This window comes from Rhipicephalus sanguineus, chromosome 1, assembly GCF_013339695.2.
Source record: "Rhipicephalus sanguineus isolate Rsan-2018 chromosome 1, BIME_Rsan_1.4, whole genome shotgun sequence".
Classification (NCBI taxonomy): Eukaryota; Metazoa; Arthropoda; class Arachnida; order Ixodida; family Ixodidae; genus Rhipicephalus; species Rhipicephalus sanguineus.
This window is the reverse complement of record NC_051176.1, coordinates 128,188,615-128,210,741: the sequence shown is the minus strand read 5'-3', so window position 1 is coordinate 128,210,741 and position 22,127 is coordinate 128,188,615. Positions and strand designations below refer to the sequence as shown.

At 45.9% G+C, this 22,127-nt stretch overlaps 1 protein-coding gene across 2 annotated transcripts in view; it reads left to right on the top strand.

Annotated features, from left to right (window-relative positions):
- LOC119397669 (high-affinity choline transporter 1) overlaps positions 1-22,127 on the top strand; it is a 98,292-nt gene that overhangs the window by 19,777 nt on the left and 56,388 nt on the right. The window contains exon 1 of one of the 2 annotated variants that reach the window (XM_037665101.2): positions 12,524-12,890. The exons of the other annotated variant lie outside the window; for it this stretch is intronic. The gene's annotated coding sequence lies outside the window, so the exon portion shown is untranslated. Of the gene's footprint in view, positions 1-12,523; positions 12,891-22,127 lie in introns of those variants that run through there. 2 annotated transcript variants of the gene reach the window in all.

The window sequence follows — 22,127 nt, the reverse complement described above, 5'->3', positions numbered from 1 at the left end:
ATAATAAAGACACTGCTTGTCAAAGCATTGAAAACACATTCCGATAAACATTGAATCAACGGTATTTTTGCTAATCTCGGAAGGCAAAATTTTATCGCATCATTGAAGTAAATGCAAGTGTCGCACTTGGCCGCGACACGATCCGTCATAGCGGGACATATGGCTACGCATGTTTTTTGACAATTCATGGTGTGAAAAACCTTGATCTTGCTTTCAAAGAACTGTTAACTTCCCCTTTACCCCGTCGACAGCCGCGGGGACCAGCAACATCGATCTTGAGACCTTCGATCAAAGCACCTAGCTCGCTTAATTTTCGTTTTTCCGTTGCTTTTTTTTTGTACTCAACAACGAAAAAGAAAGGGGGCGGCCGGGAGGGAGGCCCTCCGGTGAAACTTGGCCCTATACCTAAGGAGATGCCCTGCACATGCGTGCTTCATGGTGCTTTTGTAGCTATATAGAACATTATTCTATATAAACAAGAAAAATAATTCCAGGTACATTAGGACATTACACTTCTGTGATGCAAAAAAAAAAGTGAAATGTCATATCGCAAACTAGAGAAGCATAAAACATAAAAGACTTGAGGTAGCACTGCATGCTATATTGAGAGGGCTCAGTAGCCGGTCAATAATGCATACGTTGAGTTCGAGTCAATTGGCACTTAGTTTTTTCAAAGACAATTTAATGCGTATAGAGTGTGAGTAAATTGGCGCTTAGATTTTTTAAGGTCAATTAAATGCGTAAAGAGTGTGAGTCAATTGGCACTTAGTTTTTTTAAAGTCAATTAAATGCGTATAGAGTGTGAGTCAATTGGCACTTAGTTTTTTGAAAGTCAATTAAATGCATATACATTGCGGGTCAATTGACACTTAGTTTATTGAAAGTCAATTTAACGCGTATACAGTGTGGGTCAATTGACACTTAGTTTTTTTAAAGTCAATTTAATGCGTATAGAGTGTGAGTAAATTGGCGCTTTCTTACCTTTAGTCAATTAAATCTGTACCGAGCTCACCCAATAGACAATGCGGTTGAATTGACCTGCAATTGACTCAATACATGCTCGGTTCCAGGTCAATTAAAACTCAATCTGCATTTTTGTAAGGGAGCGCCAAGAGCAATAGCATAGAAATAGAATCGTTACACATTATCCCGGCCTAGCTGCCGCAATTCCAAAACAAGAACATTTGTTTCTTTGTTAGCCTATAGCGCCAGGCTGTGGGGAACGAAACCGATGGTTTCATTTGCTTCACTCGAAAGCCGTCAAAAATCAGCCTTCCATAGCAGGTCATAACAGGCCTCCCCTAAATATTTCATCGACTGTGCTGACTCAGTTACATTGCCATTTATTTCACAAATATGAGACATGCAAGAAGAGACGCTTGTTGTTGAATGCGTTACCTTCATCATCTCTCTGTGTATTTTTTTTCTTTTTTATTAACACTCATTTCCCCGTGAAAACGTAGACTATGGCATGCCACGTCAATAAGCTTTATTTTATGCATTAAACGTTTCATACAAAGAAGATAAAATAAAAAAAAAAATCGAAGTGTTCGATACTAAACATCAGGCAAAAGTTGGTGCTTGCGCCAGTGTTAAGGGGGTCATGAACCACTTTTCCAAGTAATGATCTAAATACCTTAGTATCGGAGTTTACTGCCTCCCGAATTGATTGCCGCAAAAATTTCTCGAATCCGTCAAGAATCAGCGGAGTTACGGGGGTCTGGAGCACGCTCTCAGCGCTTTCTCTCTTTTCTCTTGCCGACGAGCGCACTGGAAGCTAGACAGGGAGGGATGGCACGGGGGTAAGAAGTTACGTCAGCGCGCATCATGAAACGCGATCGCTCTCCCGCTGTGATTCGCATGCGCGAGTGCAGCTACCGCGTAAAGTTAGCAGACTGAGGAGTGCGGCGCGGGCAAGTGGTGGCACCCCGTGGCAAGAAGCGCATCTCATCCGGCTATCGGTCAATAAGCATGCTATGTCTCCGCGACGTCAACGTGCAGACGCCCCGCCCACCGACGAGAGTGAGAACCGGCCTCTGTTTGAAAAGAGGGCGCCTGAGGAAACGGCAACTTCGCGCTCCGCTTGTGGCCTTTACGCGGGCGCACGACTGTAATATTTTTGCAGTGCAGTTCATAGCCGTGTCAGCTTTCCGCAGGTTGTGTTTTTTCAATAAGCCCAAGGGGTGCTTCATGACCCCTTTAACCCCGCCGCGGTGGTCTATAGTGGTTATGGGGCTTGACTGCTGACCCGAAGGTCGCGGGATCGAATCTCGGCCGCGGCGGCCGCATTTCGCCTCCCCCCATTTCGATGGAGGCGAAATGCTAGAGGCCCGTGTGCTTAGATTTAGGTGCACGTTAAAGAACCCCGGGTGGTCGAAATTTCCGGAGCCCTCCACTACGGCGTCTCTCATAACCATATCGGGGTTCGGGGACGTGAAACCCCAACGATTATTGTTGCGCCTGTCTTTTTGAGTTTCTCGTCGCTCCTATCCTAGTATTGAGTATTCTTTCTGGCTCCTATTACATCAGAGTTGTTATGGTCGAGGTTCGCCTTCTGTCGTAGATTGAAAATTATCATCATCATGAACCGGCGCGCGCTCTCTTCGTCCTCTTCTTCATCGTCGTCCTCTTCTTCCTCGCTCCCAGAGTCGGATTCAACAACTCTGATGGCCGAGAGAACGAGTACAGAGAGAGAGAGATAGAAAGAAAGATAGAGAAAGAGAGAACTTCTTGGAGAGATTCGAACCCACGTCCCCACGATACGAATGCGAGCGTCCTAACCACTCGGCTGTCCAGGCACGCTAGCAGAGCATAGCATAGAACTGTATAGTATAGCACAGCAAGGGGGTGGGAAAGGAAAGTGAGGAAGAGGAGGACATATGTAAGGGTGAGGAGGAGGGGAGAACGAGCACACAGAGAGAAAGAAAGACACACACGGAGAAAGAAAAAAAAGAGAGAAAGAAAGAGAAGAAAGAGAGAAAGAAATAGAAAGGCAGCGAAAGAGACATAGAAAGACATAAAAAGAAAAAAAATGAAAGAGAGCAAGCATAGCCATGTATAGTATCGTATATCAAGGGGTGGGAAAGAGAGAGGTGAGAGGGTAAAAGCCTAGCCAAGCAAGGACCAGCTAGGTGCCCACCAGCTCTGCTGTGACCTTAGAGTTTCATATAATAACCTAGAGAGGAAACTGGCGCTGCAATCGTTCAACCACCATGGGAATGATGGGAAGTACAGGCTTCGGATTGGATTTTGTTAGCTAGCGAAGAACTATCTACGGATCTTTTTCTACAGTCTCAGTTTCGTTCTTTGCGAGGCATGGGCAGTGGGGTGCGTTGCAAAGCACTCAAGCAGCGCCTTTGTTGTTCAAGGAGGCTGAAGACCGCTAGGTTTCTTGGTTTGCTGCCACGTTGTAGCTTTACAGGTTGTATTTGACAGTTTTAGCAAAGCGTTGTGCACTCACCGCTGCACATAGATGTAGCGTCCCATGCCAGTGCAGGACATTGCATAGAGTTCACGTTTTGTGATAAGCGCTACTTATCAGAACTCTTTCAAATCGACTGCAAAATGACGGCGAAGCTAGGTACACGCACCGTCACGCTCCTCTGACTCGACTTCACAACAAAACGAGAGATGCGTTGGAGGCAGGCCCCTTGGACAGACGCATCTGGCATCGCAGCAGATGACGCGTTAAGTGTTTCTCGCTCAATACGGTACTGTCATTTCCATTAAAGATAATGCGTACTTTCGAGGGAAAGACAAGCGCGTTTGTTCTAAGTGTTGTAAAGAAAATAATTCATTATATTGTGATGCCAAATCTGGAACACAATTGCAGAGCAATGTATACCCTGGTGGTTGAATTTGTCCAGGTTTCAGTTCCTTCTCATGGTCACGGAAACTTTTTGCAATAAGTTTTACGTGCAAAAGAATGACGCAAGTTTTAATTGGAAATAAGTTCATATCGCTTTGTTTTACACTGGGCAAACAAGCGTCGCGAATCTTCCGAAGCAAATCCGAAGCCTGTACTTCCCATCATTCCCATGATGGTTGAAGCGCCGCTCAAGGAGCCCGCGTAGACACTAGCGCCAGATTCCCCTCTAGGTATTATTGTAAGAAACTCTATGGTTGTGACCCAGCCTTGAGCGACTTAGTGAAAACTGCGCTAATTTTTTATCGCTGTTTTCTTTCTTCGGTACATAGCCTCACCTTTCTGAGTGACATGACCGGGACGGCTATTTGCACGCGAAATTCTACAGCAGGATATATGTTTGTTCTGTTAATGGTAAAGTCACCTCATTAAGCAAAATTATGCAATAACCTAGGAGCCTAAGCTGATCCTGTGGCCGTAGTAACTGTCAAAGTCAGTTTTCATTTATTTTGTTTTAAGATGTGCGCACATATTCGATCCATAATTTCCCCAAACAGTCTCGTATCTTCTTTTATTACAGCAACATTACCAAGAGGCGTATCGTAAGTTTATCACCGAACGTGCAATAGACTGACAGAAGCGCCAGTTTTAATTTTTTGTAACATCAGGGGTGCTATGCAGGATGGCCCGAGCTTCTCGGGAACACAAGTTTGCTCCGAGCTCGCACTACGGCGGTCATGATATGAAGACAGTGCGCAGCGCGCGATAGCAGCGTTGATAAAAACGGCTACAAGTGCGATCATGGCGTCACAAACGCATGTGCGGCATTTGCGGCGGTTTTCAAAGGAACACCGCTTGCGAACGCGTCAGCGCCGCCACTCAGTCAACATATCAACAGCGCAGTGTAGCCAGCGTGATTGTCGCACTTCTTTTTGCCAACTGAAATCGCGCCTCCCACAGGCGTGTTCGTGGGCGTAAATCCTCTTTCGGGCAAGTTCTTTCGTTCTACCTGCAGCATGGAAATTTCCACTCTCGAAGGCAACAAGGGCCACACGCAGCACTCTCGTGCAGCTTGTTTCGCTTTTGTCGAATATTACAGATAAATAACTGGACAGGTTCCTGCTACTTACATTACACGTCGGAAGATTTTTCTGCAGTAATGAATCGGTAGAAACAGTGTCTCCAGAAACAAGTAAATAGGAGCAACATTTATCGCCGCAAATGCCACCAGGGGCGTTTCCTTCATGGCTGTGAGTGGTACGTCGCGAGCGCAGTGAAATTGGATGCGAGACATCGTATCCACGTGATTATATAACCTTTAGTTCTTCTTGCGTGTCTGCATAATCTGTGCGATGAAGCTCTAAGGTGAATCGTGCCACTCGCCGGCGTTGCGGCGTGAGCACTGCTCCTCGGCAAGAGTAAAAGCGGTGGGCGGACCCCGATCTTCGCCGCGGGCGTCTGTCAATCAAACTGATTAACGCGCGAACTCGGGTACAAACTCGTTGATTTTGAAAAGGCCCCAGTTCAACTCGGGACTGTCATAGTGCCGGTGTGCCTGTCAAGCGTTTCATGCGGTGGACGCTAAGCAGCAGTTCATTTGCATATAAAATAATTTGGTCAGCTTGCACTACTTGTGCAAGACTGGAGCCATCGGAGGAGCTTGTGATCACCTAGCTTCTTTTATAGCTTTTTACGTGGCTCGTGTACTCAGTCTGCTCGGTCTGCTTCGGAGAGAAGACCACGTCAGTTCGGTCTCAATTTTGATGGTACGAATTAGCTGGGTCTTAATCGCCCGATATTGAATAGTTCTGTCTTATGTGGTAATGCCTTAATTAACACGACATTAATTACTCGTTTAATTAACAAGGTATTAATAAGTACAATACTAATAGCATATTCTTAGCACGATTTTAATTAGAATTAACTTAGAGGGTAAGGTTTTAGTTAGATTGTTGTAATTATCGCCCCCTAATTAGCGTCGTGTCAATTAGCTGTGTCTCAGCTTTACACGGCTACCACTAGCATGGTCTTATAAGGTGTGGCTTAATTAGCTCGGTCCTAGCACGACTTGGCTCAATTAACTTGATCTTACTTAAGTAGCTAGGTATACCGCCCAGCCAGTTAGCTAATCAGACGGGTGCACGTGGTCGGGGAGCGAGCAGATGATGAATAAGAGGACGAAGAGGGCGCGCGCCGGCCTAGCAACGCGCTAGAATGTACAGGGCGACCATGATGATTACACACGTGGCCTCGGTGATTAGCTCCGGCCGCGGTGTTGTAAGGCGCTCGGCCGGAGCTTATCTGAGAGGCCACGGTGCTGATTATTCTAAAGGATACTTAGTGCAGACATTAAACGCTTGAAAAAGAATTTAAACAACCCGTACCTCTAAAAAATATCTTTAGTAAAAGTTTCTGGCATTTTTCTTGCATGGGTGCACTTTTGCACTCAGTGGAACGACAAAGAAATGAAAGAAGATGCCTCTGGTTTGAAGACACCACCCAACCTTGTCGACCGCCCTTGACGTGACGCCGCGTTCCATCGTAACCAATGGAACTCAGCTCGCGCTGAGGGATGCATTTGACCTTTTCGTACTATTAGCTCGTTCAAAAGGGGGTGTCGCCAGAGCTCGGAAAGATTCCCACTTTTGTCAAACTCGGGCCATCCTGCATATCACCCCAGTTTTGCCTAGGAACACGCGTTCGAAGTAACTATTGCCAAAGGAGTTGCCCATAAAATGGAACTAAGGGTATCCGTAGTTGCACGCGGCAGGTGTAAGCGAAGAAGTGTTTGCTGGTAAGCGATTGGGCAAGAGTGGCCAGCTGCGTCCTCAAAACGGTGACTCAGTGCAGCAGCCTCCCCTTGCTGAATAGTGTCCATGTATGCCCAGTCCCAGAGGGTAAAGTCTTACTTCGTCGTCGTCTCGTGAGCGCTGTTCCACAAAGATGAACGCATACCAACTCGCTCAAGCTTCCATTCTTATGCAGGGTAAAGTCTGTTCGCTTCTTATTTTTCTTACTCTTTTTTTCTTCGCTGTCTTACCTATTATTTCCCGTCATCAGCATGCCATGTGCAGGGTAGCCAACCGAGCCGGCGCTTGGTTAACCTCCCTGCCTTTCCCCTTCGTACCTTTTTCTCTCTCTCCATCTTTCTAGTTGTGCTGACCACCGAAAGAGAGGGCAGCGGGAAACAAACAAGTAAGAAATACAGTATTCAATTAAGTACCAGAGAAAGTTGGTCGAATTGTTGAACGTTCATTTAAAGAAGAATAAACACTACTGTAACACAGGCACCAGCGATCGTGCGTGTATGTCCCAGTCTTTGTCCTTGCTCTGTTTTATCGAGTACAGAATAATCGAAGCATAGGCTCTATGCGTTCAAGTGCCCCTTATCAGATCCCGTCGTAACGTCTTATACTACTGCGCGACTTTGGTTGTACCGCGACTTTGAATACCCACAGAAAATAGAAGAAACGCCCTAGTCTGTAGGGTACCTCAGTAAAGAGTGCCGAGAACTCTGATGATGAAGTGTGCAGTGATAAAGTATGAAACGCCAAGGACCACGCCGTTTTCAAAAAGTGCATCTGGTGTTTTTCCCAGCGCGCTGACATGTAATTTGTTTACGAGTGTGGCAGATTGGGCGAGTTGGTGCAACGTAGTCTTGTCTTGCTTCAGCCCAAGTGAGGTTGTGTGTGAAGGAAAAAAAACCCGGCAGATCCCACGCATTGTGGGAATCGATGTAATGCGAAGCAGCCAGCATAGAGCTGCATACATCTTCTTGTATGTCTCTAAGGAAAATGCGTGTCATGGTTTTCATCTTAACTCATATTATTTATGTTCGTCACACGGTAACGTCGCGCAATACCAGCTTCGGGGTAGATCAAGCTAGCGAAACGGCCACCAGCGCACCATGAGCGTGGTACGTAAGTCATGCTGTACATGACATGTGTGTCATGACTTTCATGTTAACTCGTGTTATTTATGTTCGTCACACAGTCACGTCGCAAGATACAAATTTTGGTGTATATCAAGCTAGCGAAACAGCCGCCAGTGCCCCACGAGCGTGGCACGTAAGTCATGCTGTACATGACATGCGTGTCATGATTTTCATGTTAACTCGTGTTTTTATGTTCGTCACACAGTCACGTTGCGCAATACCGATTTCAGGGTAGATCAAGCTAGCGGAACGGCCGCCAGCGCCCCATGAGCGTAGCACGAAAGTCATGCTGTACATGACATGCGTGTCATGATTTTCATGTTAACTCGTGTGCTATTTATGTTCGTCACGCAATCACGTCACGCAATACCAATGTCGGGGTAGATCAAGCTAGCGAAACGGCCGCCAGTGCACCATGAGCGTGGCACGTGAGTCATGCTGTACATGACATGCGCGTCGTGATTTTCATGTTAACTCGTGTCATTTATGTTTGTCACACAGTCACGTCGCAAGATAGCAATTTTGGTGTATATCAAGCTAGCGAAACGGCCACCAGCGCACCATGAGCGTGGCATGTAAATCATGCTGTACATGACATGCGTGTCATGATTTTCATGTTATGACTTGTCATTTATGTTCGTCATACAGTCATGTTACGCCATACCAATTTTGGTGTACATTCGACTAACCAGGCGACCAGGAGAGCACAAAGTCGTAAGCGGCTAGATAGATAGATAGATACGCTCAAAGTCGCAGAAGTTCGCTAAGAAATGCTTCGCATTTAAAAAAAAAGAAAAGGACATACGCTAAGAAGATAGAAAGGACAAAGCTGTAGGAAGCATTGTACACGTCTAGCGAAGTGCCTTCTTTTGACGAATGCAGATTTATAACACTTGCTGGACATGAATCACACGTTCATACAGTCTTATAACTGCATCATTTCATAATAGTCGAGCCTGTAGTGTTCCTTAAAGGTCGCGGTAAACCTAATTTTTACACCTTCAGTATCTCGCGCTTCCATTTGTTCCACTGTGAAAATATATGAGAATATCCAATACTGGAGTCGGTGACAGTAGGAGAATATATTACTGCAAATGGGAACCGCGTATCCAAAACAGACGTTGAGGAAATAAAAATAAACAGTGGGTCAAGGGGCGAACTAGTTCCTTGAGTAAATACCACAAGGCACGGTGGTCTGTGCTAGGAGGAAACAAATAATCGTATTCTAGGAAAAAAAACAGCAGCTGCTTAAATTTGGTCGTTGATATAAGAAAAACATTTTCTGCGATTATATATGCTCAAAGATTGCCGCGTTTGTTCTCTGCACAGCGATTGAAAGACGCTTGCGAATGTAAACATGGCTTGGGTGAGTTCAAGCAGCCTTACAGTGGTTACTTCGGCAAACGTGGGGTAAAGGGGTCCTTTTGTGATGCGAGAGTAAGCATTACCGACGGTGAATTTGTTATGATAGCATAAACCCATCTATTCTTCAGTAGGGCAAATAAAGTCATGGGTTTGTTTATTTATATAAAGAAGTTATCTCAAGAAACATCGCAAGTCCCCATTGGGCGCTTCTTCTATATATACATATCTAATCTATCTTTTCGTTAGACAGCGCAGAGAAAATACAGGATATAGTGACAGTATTTTATTAGGATGTCTTCATTAATGCTCTTGCGCTTACGTTTGCTTGTTTCTTTGTTTCTATGGAAAAGTGACAGTTAAGTGAAAGCAACGGCCGTCAGAAGAAGTTCACGGTTGTACGCGGGAAAAGGGCGCGCGCGCGCACACACACACACACACACACACACACACACACACACACACACACACACACACACACACACACACACGTGTGTGTGTGTGTGTGTGTGTGTGTGTGTGTGTGTGTGTGTGTGTGTGTGTGTGCGCGCGAAAATTTAGGGCTAAGCGATGCACGTACTTTCGTTTCCAGCGTGTGATATAGGCGTAATTTTGACTGGAACACTTACACCAGAGCCAACATTACCTTTAGTGCGCAGATTTGCAGCGACATACACGACACACACACACACACACACACACACACACACACACACACACACACACGTGTGTGTGTGTGTGTGTGTGTGTGTGTGTGTGTGTGTGTGTGTGTGTGTGTGTCGTGTATGTCGCTGCAAATCTGCGCACTAAAGGTGATGTTGGCTCTGGTGTAAGTGTTCCAGTCAAAATTACGCCTATATCACACGCTGGAAACGAAAGTACGTGCATCGCTTAGCCCTAAATTTTCGCGTTTCAATCCGTGAGTACCTTATCTCTTTCGCCCGACGGCAGAGGACGTGATCACATAGAAGCGAAGGTGAAATTGCAAGAACTTACTAGGCTTACAAGCGAACAGGTGCGACAGGAGACGCAGGAAGAGATGATAAGAGCAAGCATTGCTTCTCTCGTTCCTTCTTACTGTAATCTTACTATTGTTGCTACTGTCGTTGCCAATCAAATATTTATGTTTATATTGCATAGGAGGTCCCATTTCAGTTTACACTACGGGACCTCCTTCTGTATATCCTTATCTTGTACATTGTCTTGTGCATAAATAAGAAATTTGATTGATTGATTGATTGATTGATTGATTGATTGATTGATTGATTGATTGATTGATTGATTGATTGATTGATTGATTGATTGATTGATTGATTGATTGATTGATTGATTGATTGATTGTTCTATCCCTCCCCATAGTTATGTTACGTCGATAGTTACGAGAAGGGAACAGGTTGCGATTGCGGAATTCAAGTATTTGAGTGCAAGGGACGTTCACGGTGAAAAATAATCATAAGCTAACAAAGCCTGCTATTTTGCCGTTCGAAAAATTTCAACGCAATACAGTACGTACGTGAGCAGAACAGTGATTGTGCTGATCGGTACGCTGCAATCCTGGCTGCATGCAAAAACAAGAGGTTACGAAAAGGACCAAGATGGCGACGAGAAAAACGGGGATGACTTTAAAGTGAGCTTTATTGTAAAAAGAATGTGTGGGCTTTGTGTACGATTAATCGAGACAAACTGACACTTAGTATGTATATACACTTCGTTTTCGTTACAGTAAACTTAAATTTGTAGTCAGTGCCCTCATTTTTAAAGCGATAGCTATATTCCTACCAGTATACAACCTCGTAAAGCGACATTGTGCATGTGTTTGACTTTGAAGCTCAGCCATCGCCAACTTCCTCCTCTTCCTCCTCGCACGTGCGTCGTCATAGCAACGGACATGGACAGTGTCGTTTTTTTTTTTTTTCTTGACGCAATAATGACATCAGAAAATCTGCCGGTGTAAGGTGAATTCAATTCACACAAGTAAGGGGCAATACTGCTTCTCTTATAAGAAGATATTTGACTTAAAGAAAAAAAGGGTCTGTGTACAATGATGGCAAAAAACAAGATGGTGGTTTCTTGCGCTCTCAGTCGAAGGTTTATTACGAAAGTCAAGGAAGAAGTGTTTGTCCTAAGTTTGCTGGAGAGACGGAGGATCTCCAGACAAGACAGGAATGAGATATATGACGTGGAGGTTGCAACGATTTGCCGCAAAAAACCGGGAGTGGTTTGGAATCAAATTGATAATTTCATTAGTGCACCACATTTAAGTCGTCCGGTGATTTACGACAACCTGAAACGCTTCGGGGCCTGAAGCAATTCGAGAATTTCGCCGCGTAATTTGTATTGAACAAAAACTTTATCTTTTCTTTATTTTAATTTTTTTGCTTTCAAATCTGCTAAAGCCTAAGGGCGTGCAGTGTGATGCCGTCGTTTCATACATGTGGGCGAGAACGCTTGTTGCTTCGCCCACATGAAAAGCGCCCGCAGTAGACACTCGCAGAATGCAGCTTCCGAAAGATAAAAGCTGACTGAACACGTTAATTTTTCTTTCTAATCGTTGTAAAACATTAATTTTTTGCGAAATATGCGTCATTGCTTTTTAAGCTATCGAAACAGTGCCATCGATACTCAATGCATGTTTGAAAATTTCTCGTTCAACCTTTCGTGTAGTTTTATAATCGATTATCCTCGATGGCGGTCGGAAGAATCTGCGGACAGGAAAATGTGATGCGGAGGAACTGATTCCGATTTTGCGAAGCTAAGGCCCTTGGCGAGTTACAGGACGATGACTTATCGCTTTTCATATTGCGTGCTACATCCAATTTCCATTTCTCTATATTCAGCAAAGATGCTGACTTCGATCGTTTTCTTCATTTACTCTGAGCACACGAGTGAGCCGAGGCTGTATAATAGGGGCGCGTCTCCGGAGACGGCTCAAACGTTGAGTCTGGCTTGAAGGTCGCGGGGCATCTATAGCAAGAAACTTCACGGGAACAAAGGGTCGATTTCGAAATCCCGTCTTCCACGTTTGAAGCGACCCGCAGCGCGTGGGCGGCCGGAGTCAGCGCGGGCATAAAACGGGGGCGACTTTGAAGCAGAGAAACAAAACCGTCCCGCTTTCCTTCTCTTTGCGGGGAAGAAAATCGTGCGCTCGACGGCGAAACGAGCGAAGAGCCGGCTCGGTCCCCCAGAAAACGCGTTTCTTTTCCCGCCAAGAAGCGCGGTACAAAGAAAAGCCATTCCGAGGGCAACGACGTCAGCAGTGACGTCCGACGGCCGCCATTGGCCCCGAGCCCGTGCTCGTCGTCCCGATCGATGCGTCCGGGCCAATGGCGGCGGCCGGCCCTATGGATCGAATCCCGACGCCCGCGAAGGGAGGCCGCGGGGACTGGGGCGCACGACGACGGCACCTTGCCACCGCGAGCTGCTGTCCAGGGAAGCCAGCGACCCGAGGGGAGCCCGCCATCCTATAATACCTAAGACGTCTCGGAACCACTCCGCTGGGTGTGTTAGATGATTGCGCCACGTTTCAGGCTGCGAAACTTCCCATCGAAACGTACTAGCCTGCGCTGGGGAGACAGCTGCCGGCGCCATTCCCAGCCGACCGCCGGCCCCTGGTAGCCGAGACAGTCACGCCGCCGTGTCCGACGACGACGCTGGTGGAGCCCCGCCGCTAGCGGACGGACACCGCTCACCAAGCTCCCCTCGGGGGCGCGCCTCGCCGTCTGACGCCGAGTAAGAAACCCCTTGCTTTGAACCATGCCACGACGGCACCGAGACCCGCACGAAGACCGGCGGCTCTCGGTGCGGTTGGTGCCTGCCAGCGCTGCATGCTCTCGACCTCCACCGGTAGCCCCGTAGCGCGCGTCACATCAGATAGCAGGGCAGCTCTGCCCCACATATCTCTCATCGGCCGGGTCAAGGCTGTAGGGAAATGAGAGCTCTTTCGCTGACCGAATGAATATAGAAGCGTGCCGTTCGAACAAGTTTCTCGGTGACCGACATTGGTAATTGACATTTGTACTATGGCAGAACTGTAAGGCGCGCATGCTGTTCGTACAAGTCGTACTACAGACGCTTTACAGACGCCAGCTATAGCTATATATCTTGATAATTCGTATAGTTGACGTCTGATAGTTTTGGCCTTTTTTATTCTACAATCGGAGGTTGCTTAAGAACAAACTCCGACGATGCGCTTATTTTCGATTCTACGAAAGACATAATCGTCGAAGGTCCATATAACTTAATGTTATCGTTGAAGTGCGCTTATGAAATCAAATTTTACCGTTGGCATGACCAAAGGTCTTCCTTAAAGACGTTAAACTAATCAACAACCATAAAACAGGAGCAGACGTCACTACAGCAAGCGCGAAAATTTTGTCGGTCACGGCGGGCTCCAAGGGCGCCTCACACAGCGTACAGACAGCGTTTCAATGAATCGCCTTGCGGAGCACGCTTCAGTAATTTTTCGCAGCTCCAATCGACAGGCACTCGAACGAGCGCTGTCGCAGAGGAGGAGGGCAGGCGTTCCCTCCGGCATACGAGGCCTCTTCACCTTCCTTCCTTCTTTCTCTCTGCACCATTCATGACCTTTCTTTTAATGGCAACCCTTCATAACTGACCCGTTTTCTTCGTTCCTCTTCGTGTTCAATCTCTTTTTCTTTTCCTCGCGCATTCCTGTCAACGAACAGCACTATCTCTTAATGGTGCAATGGCACACTCTTTCGAGGCTGTAAAAACTCCATTACATCCTTCTCGCACGCCCAATCATGGTGACACAGATGTAGCAAGGTTGGGAAACGCTTACTATAAGGCCTTTTAATCCGTTACTATACAAAGTCCTTTCGAAACGCCGCACCTGGCGTCATTTGTGCGATATCGTAACGTCACGACACTTGCGCGAAATTCGGTGAAGTCGGGCAGCCATGTGGTGGGGCATGACGTTGTTGATCATTAAGATAACAATGACAAGGCAAAAAGGAGAGAGTGATACGCAAATTTCTTCATTGTTCGCATTCTCGCGTGTGTTGCGCCCACTGGGTTTACAGGAAAGAAGCGAGACACGTGACGGCCACGACGCATACCCGTCTTGGTTATGCCTACAGTGTATATACCTAAAGTGGATACGAATATAAGCGAGCACCATGGTAAATTACATAGCGCACGCCGACATATCTTCATATGTTTAGATGATTCAATTGGACCTTCGTTATGCGCTAAAGAAGCCAAATAACGGGTCGAAAATGTTATGTCTGCCATATTGTTGTACAGCTGTCACAGTTGAAAGGTGCGCCTTATATCGGCCTGTTTTTCTCCAGAAGCCCTTAGGAAGCTGGGAGAAGTACAACAAAATGGCATACGTTGACATCATGCGAGTGCTCCCTATGCCCTCTTAACTAATAGCGCCAGCCATCAGTACCATCTTCGCTGTCCACGTGTACAGCATCGCTCGTGGAATGGCCTTATCCTGCGGAGTTTTAAAATAAAGTCTGTTCAATGCGTGTAGCGTCTCCGCCAAAGGTTTCAAAGCCGTGCTGTGAGTAACAAGACCGGTTGTATGGAGATGTGGGGCTTCTTTCTAAGCACATCCTGCTCTACGAAGCTCAGGAAAGTTAGAAACAAAGTTTGTTTGAATACGTTGAGCGTTTCAACGACAAAACCTCCTGGGTGGCTCTATTTCGTGGAACAGTGATTCGTCGTATAGGCATGCATTCACTTCGAAACGTTATTGTAGGGAATATGTAGAACTACAACCGCGAGTATCCAGCCGCATAAAACTTGAAATCAGCAAAAATATGCACAATTATACCACAAGTATATATACACACACCGCAATTGCTCGTAGATTGAAGGTAAAGACGCTCTTCATGCGATGTCCTCGTGCAATTTCCCATGATTCTTCAAGGCTACCACTTAAAATCACAGGGTCCCTTATACATTCATCTAATACTACTCAGAGGCGAAAGCCATCTTCTTTTTCTTCTCAGTCAATGTGCTGATCCCGCCCCGCCACCCACCGAAACGTTTCCCCACCTAACGTGGTTTTGAACTGCCTCCAGGATCGGAGGCGTTTCAAGCTTTCTGCACCTGACCTGGTTTTTGCACTGCCTCCGTGATCGGCACACCTTTGACCAAGCGACGAAGTCGTTTGACATCATGTGACGTCATAGTGACGTCGTGAAGAGGCCAGGAATATCGGCGAGCTGTGACGTCATGATTACGTCATATGATACCGTCATCGCGTGATGCTTTTTTGCATCCCTTGTATTGGTGCCGACGCCGCGGGACGCCGCCGATGTGGTACGGCGGTCAATTTTCGTGTTTGATGAGCCATCTAAGGCTTTCGCCTTAATATCGAACCTCCAAACATAGTGGAAGCCGTTGGGTTTTGCAGCGCTTTCGTCTCAATCTTTGGAGTGTGAACTTTTAATATAATCGACACCGCATAACATAGGCAGAAGCCACAAGAAATTAGCATTTTTCGTGCCATGCTATATATAGTTGCTCGGCCCAAAATTAAGATGTGCGATAGTGGCTCATGCTGGTACCGGTAATGTTTCTCGTGGTTTCTGCCTTGCAGCTGCGGCCAAAGATTATTCTGTTGGAGTCCCACTGGGAGTCTATAGCCAGCCAGTAAATGAATTTTAAGCGGGAGCAAGCTTTCAAAACCAACCCGTTTTCTGCCACTGGCCGACAAACCTGCAATTTTCGACAGAAGCAAAAGTTGGAGGCGTGCCTTCGGGCATGCCAAAGTGACTGTTGCCCGATTCTGTGGCAAGCGTCGCGACATGGGCTTATTCGTAGTTCGTGAAGATCTAGAAGAATACCGTTCATGGGAATAGGAAGAAAAAACACGAAGACATAAACACAGCGCCATATGTGTCTGTCGTAACAGGCACGGGTGTAATAACAATTTCTGTGGTATTACGCGCGAAAACCACGATTATGAGGAACTCCGTGATGGGAGACTCCGGATTTATTTCGACCACCTGGGGTTCTTTAATGTGCACCTAAATATAGGTGCGTGGGTGTTCTTGCATTTCGCCCCCATCGAAATGCGGCCGCCGTGACCGGGAATCGAACCCGTGCGCTCGAGCTTAGCAGGGCACTGATGCGTGGTTCAGCGCACATACCTTCGCGCCTGCATTCAGTGCCACGATTGAAGGATATGCAGCTGTCGGTGAGTTGAAGCTAGACATTTCGGTAAAATTGCCTATGTGGTTGGGTTGATAAATTAGGACCTCTCGAATAGCTCTATACAAAAAAAAAAAGGTTTTTTTCTGACGTTTCGGAACCAACTCGTTTCCTTCTTCAAGGGCAGTCACGACGTAGGTGGCGAGGTTGAAGAAATACGTTTAAATGTTGCACCTCGGCATCTCCGTCATCACTCCCCGTGAAGAAAGAACGGGGTTGTTTCAGAAACGTGGAAAAAATACCCCCCCCCCCTTCTTTTCTTTTTTTGTTCGAGCCATTCGAAAGCCCTAGCTGTCGCTGAGAGTTGTTCAGTTCGCCAAATCCGTTAAAAGCAATCATTAGAGCTCAGAAACTGTGCTCAGAAACCGTTAAATAAAGATAAGAGCGGGAGGCCCAAAAACACAAACTGCAAGTCGGTGTCACACAAACCCCGTAGTTGCTCTGCAGTCATCAAATTGTTTGCGTAAGGGCTGCATGCACGCTCCGCAACGCCGCATTTGCGAGCCGACTCTTCCTGTCGAGAGACGAAATGCACCATCACTGCTTCGAACAGTAGAACTGACTATCTAGATTTATGAAGTCGAGGGTTTAACGGAATCTTGTCTGGCCGGAATGAAACATTTGTGAAAGCATTGAAGGACGCTGACGAAAGTGAAAAATATTGACTGACGCTTCGGCTCCCACGCGCGAGCCTTGTGGGAGCCGAAACGTCAATAAATACTTTTTACCTTGGTCAGCGTCCTTCAATGTTTTCGCCACTCTGGATTTATTCTCCTCATTTAGATCTTTATTACAATCGAGTGGTATTACTGTCGCAATTAAATGAAACGGAAACATGATACGTATAACTCCAGACTTGTGCAAATAGCAGATCAGAGTGCAATCCATTTTTCTCTGTAAAGAAATCAGTTTTGTACGTGAAAGTTCCAAGGAAATGTATTAATATTTCTTTTAATTTTGCTCATCATCCACAATAATGAAAGTGTCACAGGATAGCGGAACAATTTAATGTCAAAGAAGATTCTCAGTAAAGCCCGGGCAACCGCATTTCAGGGTTGTGACGCCATTCACGTGTAGAACTCACACTGTGTCGAATTCTCGCGAGAATGATGGTCATCAACCGAAAAAAAGAAAGGAAACTGAAGCGTCCATTTCAATATAAGAATTGAAGAGTAATATCATTAAATTCAATAGTTGTTTCTGGTCGTTTCTCCGGTATAATCACCTTGTATCTTAATTCCAAGTTCTACACGATCTCGCGCGACATCAGCAGAATCATGAAAACAAATAAAATATTAGATGAATAGAAACCACATGAAGGCAACAGAGAATGAAGCCAAATAAGGCTTAGGGATTACGTGTATATGAACGTCGGCGACTATTTATTTCACACAAGTTCTTTAAATTGTAAGAAAGCCATCTGACAATCTCGAGCACGGGAGAGCTCATTTTCTCTTGGCTTTCACATTTGATATAAGCGTTAATCTACGCTCCACTGAACCGGCAGTGCGCATGACATGCACAAAGCAACAAAGCTTTCGTTTCACAACGTTTTCTTCGAAAGAACGTTCGGGATGAATCTTCTTCCTGACGTAGAGATTCGTTCGTTCGGCAATCCATAAAAAATTGGGGCAACTATACGCACTAGTGGGGCGAAGACTGAGGAAATAGCTGAGCTGGTAGTGGTCCCCTCCTTCTTTCCCTCCTCCTCACCCCCGCTTCCCTTTCGCACCCCTTGCTATATTATACTGTGCAAGGCTATGCTACGCTTTACTCTCTCCCTCCTCCTCCTCCTCACCCTCACATCACTCTTCCTTACATTGACTTCCCTTTCCCACCCCTTGCTGTATTTACTATGCAAGGCTATGGTGTGCTTTCTACCTTTCTGTTTCTTTCTATGTCTTTCTTTGTCTCTCTCTCTATTTGTTTCCCTTTCTTTCGTACTCTCTTCCTCTGTGTTTCTTTCTCTCTCTGTGTTCCTCTTTGTTTCTTTCTCGCTTTCTCTGTCTCTGTGTTTTTCTCGTTCTATGGCCTATAGCAACGCAGCCGTATGGTTCCCATAAATGCTTGTTCTGCTAGCGTGCCTGGATAGCCGAGTGGTTACGACGCTAGGATTGGGACCGTGGGTACGCGGGTTCGAATCCCGCCTCGCCAAGAAATTTTATTTGTAATCTTTCTTCTCCTCCTCTCCACTTCTCTTCTCATCTCCTCCTACGTTCCTTCCTCGAACGCATTGCTAGGCGACGCGACATGCCATATACGGTAGAGGCTGTTCGTGATGATGACAGTTTTTATGCGAACGCTCTACGTACTTACCTCCTGCTTAAACAGCGCCTTAAAATTCAGTTCTTTAACTCAAATCCATAATTACCCGTGCAAAGAGAAGTGAAGTGAAAGAAGGGACAACTTGTCGCCGGTGCGAGGAGAACCCACAACTATACCGCGTGGCACATGTTAGTCTCTGCCAATAGGTATCCGCTGAAACTGTTCGATCCCTCTCCCCTCCACACACACACACACACACACACACACACACATAAAGTTCCTACTCTACATGTGTATCTGTTGGTAATCAAAGATGCCAGACAATTGTGATGTTTGTCATATTATTAGTAAAGGCGTCTGGCCAAGGGCGAACAGTACTCACGAATGAAAATTACTGTAAATTCGGCTTCTGGTGGAAAAGACAGACCTATACGGTTTCATGACAGACGGGCCCATCGTTATTGGCCAGCAAGTAATAGTTGCATCTGAAGCGGCAGAAAAAAAAATGTGTCTTTATAGGAGTCAGAATCAAGATGTCATTATGAGGTACGCCATATTGGAGACACCGGATTAATTATGACCACCTGGGGCTCTTTAACGAGCACCTGCATTTAAGTACACGAGTGTTTTTGCATTTCGGACTCAATGGAATGCGGCCTCTGTGGCTTGGAATCGAACCACGCCCTCGAGCTTAGCAGCGCTGAGCCAGAAAGCCGTTAAGTCACCATGGCGGGTAAGCAGCAGAACACTGGTATAATTTTAGAGAGTCATGTTCATATTGCAGAAAAACAAGCACGCAATTTACTAGTTTTGCGAATTCGACACAGTTGCCCGCATCGAAATCGTCATGACGCGATGCCTTGTGCAAACATGCCTACATACCTTTATCTTATTTCTTTCTCAAGTTATGTCCTGTGTTAGGCTAGGCGAAGTACAATCTTAAAAACAGACTAACCGCAGTCGAAAAGTGCCATTGCCTTCATCTGTAGTACCTGCGCAGAACTTGCGAAGCAGTTTTGTGGTACCATAGCCAATGACCTCATCTTAACATATCGTTACGAACAACCACGAACAAGAAAGCTCCAGCAAGGCGATGAATAAGATAATAATTCTTGGGGTTTTACTTCCCAAAACCAGCAAAGCGATGAAGAGAGACAAGCAACTTTATTCACGGCACACCGAAGTCGTTGAAGTTAGCTTGCCGGTGGTTGGAAGGGTGGTGACCAGTAGCTTGCCGTTTCGGTCCTTCATGATGGGCTGTGTTTGGCCGATCGCGGCCAACATTCTCCATAATAATAAACGCGGCAATAAGGTCAAGACGACGATTGCAACAGCGCTCATGTTGTTGTTGACTTTCGTTGCAGCTGCTTCAACAAGTGTATATTTGTAAACACATTTATTTACTTCTTTGGAAACACTCTCATCCCCGTGACACTATGGCCGCCAATTGTGCATAACAACGTCGTTTTGTGCTGCAATAAGCTATGTAAGCGACGATGAAATTATCTTTCCTTCTTCATTCCTTTCTTTCTTTCCCAACTGGTAATAACAATGTGTACCACCTTTGATATGCTGATGGGTCGCTTAGTCATCAGCACCTCATTTTAACTTGCATCCTCGTTATCCTGCACAGGACGCAATTTAAACAAATCACGATATGCTGTCCAAACTGGTATTCGATTTTTCAGACGAGCCTCAGGAATTCAACCGGGATAGCTGAACTAGTGGAAAATCTGGCGACTTTCTGAGTTCACTGGAAGAAAGCTTACGCATGTACAGGGGTGGTCAAGAGTTCCCAGGCTACGCTGCCATAGGATTACATGGGATAGTGGCTTGGAAACTTTTGGCCAACCCTGTACATACGTACTGTCGGGCGAGCTGAAGCGGGTTTCAATTTCAGCTATATCAACGCGAAAACGAAACGCATAGAAGGCGACAACACAATACGCTGTTTCGAACAGTCGGAAAGTATACATACCGAATCGCGTTTACACTCTCTAAGCGTTTCGTGCGTGTTTTTTTTATTTATTTTTGTTTCTGCGAAGAGAGCTAGGATATATGCTACATCCCTCAACGGTCCCGTATAGACTTGCTGTCTGATCGATCCTGTGACAGCATCTCTGTCGATCCGTTTTGATAACTTCTTCGGATGTCTTCTTCGGATGTGTGTGTAAGGCTGACGCGGTGTCTGTGGCCGCTTGACAGTCAATGAGCTGAACATCTGCGCGCCAATTACGACCTCTCGTCGCTTCGATTGAAGGTTAGCTTGCGTGCTTGTCTGTCTTGGTGTTACGGACTCTCTTCAACCTCTCCGCATGCGATGTGGCGTGATGGGCAGCGGAAGGAAATGATTGTCCCGCAGAAGCTGTTCAATCCACCTGGGGTCAGCGTCCGTGCCTTTTCTTGAGTTAGCGCTTAGGCGCGCACTACGGTTGCTCCACTTTAGCATTATCTACAGGTTTCTCTGTCGTGCAGACGGTGTGAAGTTCACAGTAGGTCCCTATTGTAAACTTGACGCAGCTTCTTCAATATAAATATAAAGGGGAACTTGAGATTTTCGCTTCAGTGGTCTTCACAAAAACTTCAGTTATACCTTGTGGCTTCGAGGAAAAAAAAATATTTTGCTGGAGCGAATGCTTATTTGGCGCTGTTGGGAAAACGTTCACCTTGGTTTGCCTAAACTGTAGGACGAGAGGACTCGTAATGGTCATCCAAACGTGAAAAAAAAAAAAAAAAAACCCTCAAGATATCTGCTTGGAGGTTTTTAGTCCTCCTTAAAGGGACACTGAAGCGAAGCGATGAATCGGTTTAGATTAATAAATAGGACTCTCAAAACTCTAATGACGTTAATTTCACCGTTATATGTCGATTAATAAAGGATAAAATCAAAGCCAAAGTTTCCTTCTTGAACTTCGCACCGAACTTCCCGCGCGTGACGTCACAGATTTCAAAGTATATTTTTCGTATTTTCGAGATATTGGCTCAAAAAAATTTTCTGAAACTTGATATTTTATGTTTATGGCATCCTCAGAGGACAACGTACTCCATTTTTACCAATCAGGAAGGGCGTATGCCCTAGTAGACGCCGTCAAAATCTATGACATCGGTTACTGGTGCGGGAATTTCAAGGTGGCGTCGCCACCCGCATTTTCTTTTTGCATATTTTCTCGCTCCAACCAAGCAAGCGTCTTCTAGCAGCAAGCATGGTGTTTTTGATATCATGAAGGAGTAATTTACTCATACGAGAAAAATCGTTTTTCTCTTTAGTGTCCCTTTAAGTTGCTTATGAAGTTTACAACGCAATGAACTTGAAACAACCCTCACAAGAATAAGTTCATGAAAAAACCGTTACCACTTCGTTTCGCGCTGCCATTTGCTGCCCTCTCGAATACAGCTTAAATGTTACACCTCTTTCGTGATACCTTCGTTCCATCGTCTTTCAGCTATCGCGGACCTGAGATGTTTACGAACGCATTTCGCGCTCGTCTGTGTCAATGGGTCAAGAGCCAGTCG